This window comes from Mesoplodon bidens, assembly GCF_964165515.1.
Source record: "Mesoplodon bidens genome assembly, chromosome: 3".
In the NCBI taxonomy this organism is placed as follows: domain Eukaryota; kingdom Metazoa; phylum Chordata; class Mammalia; order Artiodactyla; family Ziphiidae; genus Mesoplodon; species Mesoplodon bidens.
This window is the reverse complement of record NC_138178.1, coordinates 10,876,079-10,885,282: the sequence shown is the minus strand read 5'-3', so window position 1 is coordinate 10,885,282 and position 9,204 is coordinate 10,876,079. Positions and strand designations below refer to the sequence as shown.

At 44.8% G+C, this 9,204-nt stretch overlaps 1 long non-coding RNA gene across 1 annotated transcript; it reads left to right on the top strand.

Annotated features, from left to right (window-relative positions):
* The first annotated feature begins 603 nt into the window (after positions 1-603).
* Positions 604-3,697, top strand: LOC308614544. The gene is made up of 3 exons (XR_014015412.1): positions 604-829; positions 2,043-2,251; positions 2,821-3,697. It is a non-coding gene; the product is annotated as an uncharacterized lncRNA (long non-coding RNA).
* The last annotated feature ends 5,507 nt before the right edge of the window (positions 3,698-9,204 follow it).

Below are 9,204 nucleotides of genomic sequence, written 5' to 3'. Positions count from 1 at the left end.
AGCTTATCGAAACGGATTAAGCATCCTTTTATGCACGTTCTTAGTAATGTTGGCAATATAGTTCTTTTTAGTTTGTTATGGAAATAACCCAAATTGGGAAAGGTAGCTTTAAAAATCCCCCGCTAACCAAAGCATGATCAATTGGGAAAAATTTTTTGAATTCTTTTCTTTTTCTTGTGAGAGGCGTGGGAAATAATAGGAAAGGGAAAGTGGGGAGCACCACTCACCAAAAAAATATTTTAAGAAATGTGCTGGCTTCTATTTCAGGAAGGTTTACATCAACACTGTTAACACAGACGAATGAAGGAAAAGGAAATGTGGATCATTGGTATTGGTATTTTTCAGAAAGGCTGATTGATAATATTTTCTTGTATTTGAGATAATCAAGGACAGAAAGCAATGTCACAGGATGTGAATTACTCCTCATGACGGTGAGGAATGAACTTGATATATGGGTGCCTATTTTCTGTCTGTTGTACAGTATGTCTGGGAAGTCCCTCCCATACCGAGTCCTTGGTCTTTCTTCCTCTGACCCTTTGACATGACTTTGACTCCTTATTGGCAGGGCCTTTTCCTAAGATTCTTTTGCTGATAATCCAGTCATGCTGTTCTCACACAAAGGCGAGGGCTAGAAATAGGCACGTCAGGCTATGACACAGCCTTCCTCCTCCTTTGAAGGGGTAATGACCTTATTCAAGATGCTTTTATTAGGTCTTCTCTGCAAGTTACCGGAGAAAAGTCATTGCATTTCACACAACCATGCTGCCACTTCCAGTCTGGGTGGTTCTTCCAAGTCTCGGTCAACCCCGTTTTACATGGCTGAGGCACGGTAAGAAGTTGGACAATGAATTGTAATAACCTGGCTGATTTCTTACTTTGATTTTAAAAAAAACAAAACTAATTATTACTATTTTTTTCTGCCTGTAAAAGTAGTCATTCCGACTGTAGAAAATACAGGGAAAACATAAAGAATAAAATTAAAATCCCACAAAATATCATTGTTATTAAATTTTGGTATTTTTCCTTCTATATCTTATTTTCTGAAGACAAAAATATAAATACTTGACAAAGTTTCAGTATATGTATATATGTGATTTCTACTATAAGATTGGAACCATGTTCTGCATATAATTTTGTATCCTGCTTCTTTTCACTTAGCATTATAAGGTGGCATAGCCTGCTGTCTTTAAATATGCCTCATCAATGTAATTTTTTAAAAAAATTCATTTTATTTATTTATTTTTAGCTGTGTTGAGTGTTCACTGCTGTGCGCAGGCTTTCTCTAGTTGCGGTGAGCGGGGGCTACTCTTCATTGTAGTGCGTGGGCTTCTCGTTGCGGTGGCTTCTCTTGTTGCAAAGCACAGGCTCTAGGCACACGGGCTTCAGTAGTTGCGGCACGTGGGCTCAGTAGTTGTGGCTCACAGGTTTAGTTGCTCCGTGGCATGTGGGATCTATCCGGACCAGGGATCGAACTCGTGTCCCCTGCATCGGCAGGCGGATTCTCAACCACTGCGCCACCAGGGAAGCCCAACAATGTAATTTTTAATAGATGTACAATACTCCACCATATATGACTGTACCAAGATTTATTTAACTGCTCTCCTACTCTCAACATTTTAGTTGTTTTTATGGTTTTTACTATGACAAAGCAATGATAAACAGCCTTTAGGTAAATCTTATTGTGAACCTCATTCCCTAGGGTAGATTTTTAGAAGGATAAACACTGGGCCAGGTGGTAGGAGCACTTCTGGATATGTGAAAAAATATATATGCATATATGTATGTCCTGCCCAGTTTCCTTTGAGAAATCTCACCTGCCATGTATGAGCTCCAGTGCCACTGCAACTTCATTAGCACTGTTCGTGTGTGTGTATGTTTGTGTGCATGTAAACATACCTCAGCAAATAGATAAAATGATATAGATAAGAAGATATGGTGTCTCACTTTTTCAAATTAACATTTTTAACTTGGCTCTATTGAGATACAATTGACATATAACTGATGGTGTCCTATTTTAACTTGCATATTTTTTAACTAGTAAGGTTGAGTACTTTTTTTTTTTTTGCGGTATGCGGGCCTCTCACTGTTGTGGCCTCTCCCGTTGCATCCGGACGCGCAGGCTCAGCGGCCATGGCTCACGGGCCCAGCCGCTCCGCGGCACGTGGGATCTTCCCGGACCGGGGCACGAACCCGTGTCCCCTGCATCGGCAGGCGGACTCTCAACCATTGTGCCACACCAGGAAAGCCCAAGGTTGAGTACTTTTACTTTGATATTTGCATAGATCAAATGATCAGCCATTGACCTGAATTATATTCATTTGCCCAGCAGGTTTATAAGGATGTTAAAATAAGATTTGTATATATATATTTGTCTTTATGTTCCTCTTTATAGCAGCTGATACAAAACTCGCTTTGCCTATTCAGGAGTGGGTACTCTATATGTATGCTGAGTCATAACCACCTGAGTAGCTCAGAGAACAGTAGTTAAAAGCATCAGCTTTGCATCAGGGTTGGCTTTGGGCCAGGTATTTTCTACTTATTCCCAAGATACCTAACTTCTCTTAGCCTCAATTCCATCAGTGGCTAAGTGGGCACAACAATGCCTACTTCACTGTGTCATGCAGATGAAAGAATTTATGTAGCACAGGGCTGATACATAATAAGAACCTGATAAATAGTAGCTGTCACTGTGATCACTGATGAGCATAAAATGTCATCTGCCGCTAGCATCTAGTACTAAGGTCACTGCATTGTATCTGTCACTCTTGGGCAATAAAATGATGGTGAGGTAAGTCTAATTTCTTCTTCTCATTAATGCAGATTTAGCCATGTGGCCTGTTAGCTGCTTTGATTCACAACCCACCTCCATCATGTTTCAAGTGATGCTGTTTTTCTGAACCCAGAAGGCAATGAAAATGATCCAATGAGAGGAAATGCAATAAAAAAGATCAATCACCCAGCAAGATACCAGCAGGCACCTATTAGAATGGCTAAAATTTAAAAAGACTGACCATCCCAAGTGTTGAGGAGGACGTGGAAGAAACGGAACTCACATGTACTCCTGACGGTATAATCATTCTGGAAAGCAATTTCGCAATTTCTTAGAAAGTTACCATACACGTACCATATGATCCAGTCATTTCACTTCTAGGTTTTTACCCAAGAAAAAAGGAAATATATGCTCACACAAAGACTTGTACACAAATGTTCAGGCAGCTCTGTGGGTAAGAGCCCCAAACTGGATACAACCCAAATGTCCATCAACAGATGAGTGGATAAACAAATTTCAGTATATCCATACAATGGCATACATGCAGCATTAAAAAGGAACGAAGTATTGGTACACAAAACAACATGGATGAATGTCAAGATCATTATACTGAACAAAAGAAATCAGACCCAAAAAAGTACATACTGTCTGATTCTATTCATATAAAACTTTAGAAAATGCAACTGAATCTATACTGACAGAAAGTAAATCAGGGGTTGCTTAGGTGTGGGCCGGGCGGGGGTGTGGGGGCAGGAAAGGAAAGGAAGAAGAAATGACAAAGGGGCACGAGGAGACTTGAATATATTCACTTGATTGCACTGATGGTTTCAAGGGGGTGTACACACGTCAGAACTTATCAAATGATACACTTTAAATGTGCTCCACTTATTGTATGTCAATTATACCTCAATACAGCTGTCTCAAAAAGACCAGTCAATTATATACTGGTGTGTTTTTTGTTTTTTTTTTTTGCGGTACGCGGGCCTCTCACTGTTGTGGCCTCTCCCGTTGCGGAGCACAGGCTCTGGACGCACAGGCTCAGCGGCCATGGCTCACGGGCCCAGCCGCTCTGCGGCATGTGGGATCTTCCCGGACCGGGGCACGAACCCGTGTCCCCTGCATCAGCAGGCGGACTCTCAACCACTGCGCCACCAGGGAAGTCCTATACTGGTGTGGTTTATTCACTCTTCACTCATTAGTCTCTGGACATGACTAGTAGTTATGATAATAAACCTCAGGTCTCTGACTCCAAAGGCTGTGCTTTAATTGGGTCACATACTTCTTGTTACCAACAGCGTTTGGGATTCTTGAACTCATGCCTTTGGTTCCTAAAACAGCTCTATTTCTATTCATTTTTCAGTTCTTTCATAGTTCAGATGAAATTTTAATCATATAAATCACATACACGTGCGTAACTTGAATTTTAATATTTGAACCTACTGTTCTATACTACAACTACTCCCAGCTCCCAAGAAGCAAACCCCAGCTATCTGAATATTAGATTATAGTTAGTTGAGGGAGGTAACTGAGGAAACTCAAGAACTGAGACAGAAACAAGGAAATTCAGTTCAAATGCTTCCCGATGACTGAGCCACTGCAGAGAGGGACAGCAACTGTCCTCCTGTTTTCTTCAGCTGCTCCTTTCGGTCCTCCTGCTTCATCGGTGCTGTCCTTTCATGGAAAAGAGCCACTACCCAGTTTGTCCTTACAGATACTACAGGAAAGGGCTGGGCTCCCAGGGATGCTTCTGACCTAAGACGGACGCTCCCCATACAGCCAGAGTGGGAGCCCAGAGCTGGACTGGCAGCAGCGGGCTCCTCTGCAGCCCGTCGGCTTTGCTGCTCTCCCTCCTTCATGGTTTGGTGGGCAAGGAATCAGGTTGCCATGGCAACTTCCAGCATCCATTTCAGGCTAGAGGGAACATTCCCTAAGGCTCCTCTCCATCTGTGTGTCCTTGACGATTTCCCTGCCTTGGTGAAGTAGTAGGTGGGGAACCACTTCCTCCAGGGATCTCCCCCAGCTCACCGATGGTATAAATGGGCAGGGGAACTGCATTGCCATGGCAGCAACTCCACTTCTTCCATTCGAAGAAAGCCTGGCTCAAGGGATGTGCCTGGTGCTCCCAATGGCAAAGTCAGCAAGGAAGGAACTGCATTATCTTAATGGTTTCCACACGCTCCTTCCAAGAGAGGGGTTGGCTTTGTGGGGTGGATACTGGGGGATGGGCAGGGAGTTTGGCTGAAGAGCCCTGTTCCCAGGGACCTCACTGCCATGACAACATCCCCAGCGGCAGAGACTGGGCAGGTCTCTCACCAGCTAAGCCCTGAGGTCACCTTTCAAATCTGTTGTTTGTTCTTCTCTGCTCCCTGTTTTCTTTTTCACAACCCCCAGGGATTCTGCTGGCTTCTCCGCTCTGGATTCTTGAGATCACTGATTATGCCTTCCTCGTGCCCAAGACTAGTTTCAGGGTAGGCTGCAGTCTTTGCATACATTCACCTTCCCTGATGTACACCAGAATTCCACAAAAAACCTCCTTTGAAAGAGGCAGGCTTTGTATGTAAGAACATGGGGATAGAGGGAATCACAAGAATAATAACCACGGGAAAGCGGAACTACTTCTGTTCGTTGTAACTGTGTCCAGCCGTGGGAGGGCAACCTTCCCTTCAGCCCTCACACTGTCTTCCTACTCTGGACTTGGAGCCCTTGGTGGGAACAAAACTGGCTTTGGTGTTCAAACATCAGGGTTTGAATCTTGTTTCAAGCGATTCCTACCAGCTGAGAAGTCACAGGTGAGTCACATACCCTTTCTGGGTGTCCATTTTCTTATCTGCTGAAGGAGAAAGCAAAATGTCTTCTTTGGAGAATTGTGGTGAGAACCAAGAGAGGCAATCGATACACAGAAGTACTTTGTTCGTACTCAGGCACTTTACAAATCTTCATAATTTGGGTCATTTTTGTTCTCATGGAGCATTCTTAATTGATTGGCTCAATCAATTATTCATTCAATGAATGGATTAGGGAGCGCATTCTAATACTTCCTTTAAGGCAGGTTACAGTAACCTCCAGGAGGGTCACTGTCCTCATCTGTACAATGGGATAACCACAGTCTCAAAGTATGATTCTGAAGGTTAAATTAAGTACTGTATACAGCAGTGCCGAGCAGAGTACCTGCTCAATTCATAATTACTCCTATCGTCTGCCAACTACATACTCTTCTCAGTTTCTCCTTGGAAGTCTTGAGTCATGCTGATGTGACTCGGGTCTGCTTGTGATGCTCTCTACCACTTGGAAAGGCCTAGAATTAGCAAAGAAGGGTTGGGGCCAGGAAGCCCCCACTGCAGATAGTGACACTGCCCAGGACCGGGGGTTATTTGAGATAACCAGAGAAGCTGTAATACTTCTCAACTCCCTTTATATCCCATGGAGGGTTAGCAAATTTGGCCGTGAATGTGCAGCAGGCACGGACTGCTTTGGGGGAACTTCCCTTCGGTTGGTTGCCTCTTCTTCCCTTCCTTGGGGCTTTCTGTCCATGTGGACCAAGGGTCAACCCCTCCTGCTGACGCCCCCCAGGACTCTCACCCAGGCCTGCCCTTCCTCACGTGGCGCCTCCAGCTCTCAAACCTTCCCTGGGACCACCCTCCCTCCAAGCTTACCTGACCCACTGTCGGCTCTTCCTTTTAAGGACAACTCAGTGTTCAGCGGTCTAATCAGTAATTTATAGATAAGACATTAAGAAGTAATGAACACTTAAAACACTGCCCCTCCCAGAAAGTATTTTTGTAGTTCGACTGGGGCTTTCAAAGGCTTCACTCCTAACCCCTTAGTAAAAACGTTCATATCTACATCAGCCTGTGGTTACTGGGCCCTCCCCTCCCTGAACTTCCACTAAATTTAGAGTATTTTAGATTTCACTGTGCTTTAATTAGCTCACGTGCTAGTGTGTTCTCCCCAATGAGATTATAATTTCTCGAGGGCAAGACATTTTTTTTAATACTTCTTGATACACTCTCCTCTGACCAGTACTGTGGAGCATAAAGTAGACTCTCAGTAAAAAATGTGCAATTGAGGGCTTCCCCGGTGGCGCAGTGGTTGAGAATCTGCCTGCCAATGCAGGGGACACAGGTTCGAGCCCTGGTTTGGGAAGATCCCACATGCCTCGGAGCAACTAGGCCCGTGAGCCACAACTACTGAGCCTGCGCGTCTGGAGCCTGTGCTCCGCAACGAGAGGCCGTGATAGTGAGAGGCCCGCGCACCGCGATGAAAAGTGGTCCCCACTTGCCGCAACTAGAGAAAGCCCTCGCACAGAAACGAAGACCCAACACAGCCAAAATAAATAAATAAATAAAAATTTTAAAAATGTGCAATTGATTTATAATGGTGAGAATTTCCTCAGCCAAAAAAATGTCTTCTCATACACTGGAGTTACATTTGGAAAGCTGAATTCTCTTAAACTCCTGATTGATTCTAAAAACAGCTATTTTGTGGGTTCTGTCTCTACATTCTTTTCCCTGAACAACCACACTGGGATAATTCTATTTAAGTGAGGACATCATTTCAAGTGGAGTGGTTTTACCAGCGTTCTTTTGATGGCTTTGTACAAATTTATATCCAAAGAGGCAGTTGTGGACGTGCAAATATACTTTATTCAAACTGACTAATTATTTCTGATAAACGATTGGATATCTTAGTTCCGGAAGCCCAGGTTTAAAATAGGTCCTATTAAAGGAAGTGATGCATAATGGAATTGCATCTTCTTTATTGATTAGATATTTTTAAGATGTTTCTTTTGCTCAAAGCCAAAGGACAGAAATATAAGAAAAGCATATTCTAAAACAGTTAAATCAGAGAAAAATAGTGGGTAAAGGAAAAATGAATGTTAAAATTAACTACATTGTTTCAGTTTGTAAAGAAAGCTTTTTTTTCACTCTCAGCAAAAGGCAGGTGAGAGTTCCTCACACATAGGGCCCCTCCAGAAAAAGGCTGTGGGCCTTTGGCTCCCCTAGGTATAAATTAAGAAAATGTTAATAATATCACTCTAGGGGACTGTCATGGGATATATAAGGGTAGAGCTGTTCTCAAAGGTAACATCCAACATACCAAATTCTTTTTTTCTGAGGGATAAATTAAAACACCCTTTGAAAAGCAGTGCTCACAGGGTCAAAGTAACATCCCCTGTACAGCTAAGGAGCCTGGTTTCCTCTAAGGGCTGTTTGCATAATTAAGTTAGGCTCAGTCACACCACCCATGAAAGCCAGGTTAGGGGGACTCCAGCATTAGTTTTCCTTTCAGAAAATCGCTAGAGGGAAAGTTGGGTACCTTGGGCCATCATACAGGGACAGAGACTAGGAAGGGAAGAGACATGGCCCCTCCTTGCCCTGGTCCCCATATTCAGAGGATACGGGTGAAGGACCTGCAGTGGGTGCTGTTGTCTGTCACTCAGACCCCCAAACCCCCCTTCAAGACAGAGGCATTCTGTCCCTGGTTTCCAGGGGTGTTGGCTGTTTGAAAGTTCACAACTGAGTCCTTCCCAGGCAACTGCCAACAGCTTAGGAGAACGGCCTTGCCCCAGGTCTGGCGCTCTCTCTGCGGGGAGCTGCATCCTGTGCCTTGTTGATAAGAGACAGCCCCCTCCTCAGTGTGGGCCCTGAAGGTCCATCCAGCTCCACTGTTCCCTGTGTGATGACTGCGAGGCCTGCACTGACACCGCACTGCAGGTCAACCTGTCCGCCTCCCAACCCTACTTCTTTCCCTCCCTCAGGAGTGTTGATCCTGAGAGCACTCCCCACAAAGTTCCTCACACGGATCTCTTTCCTGAGGCGCCAGAACTAAGATAGAACATCTTTTCAATCTTGAACATCCTAGTTCAAGAGACTCTTCTACCAGGGAAGTTTACCATAAAAACTGAGGCTCTTAAAATGTGATAGGGCAACGTTAGCTAATTTTACAAGAGGAAATGAGACCCAGAGAGACAAAAGGACTGAGGTCCAACACAGACACCGCACTATGGCCAGGTCCTGACCCCAGCTGTGAAGACTTCCAAACTGGGGTTCTTTTTTTTTTTTGCGGTACGCGGGCCCCTCACTGTTGTGGCCTCTCCCGTTGCGGAACACAGGCTCCGGACGTGCAGGCTCAGCGGCCATGGCCCACGGGCCCAGCCGCTCCGCGGCATGTGGGATCTTCCTGGACCGGGGCACGAACCCGTGTCCCCTGCATCGGCAGGCGGCCTCTCAACCATTGCGCCACCAGGGAAGCCCCCAAACTGGGGTTCTTATCCAGATCGTGTGGCCACTATGATATCTCCTCTATGCAGGTGGCAACTGACATGCTCCCTTCAGAGAAGAGAGCCACACGAGATACTGAACCACGAAGGGCCCTGCCCCACGCCCAGAAGGTGTTTAGATTTGTGTTGAGAAGGGGCTAGAAGGAGATGTATT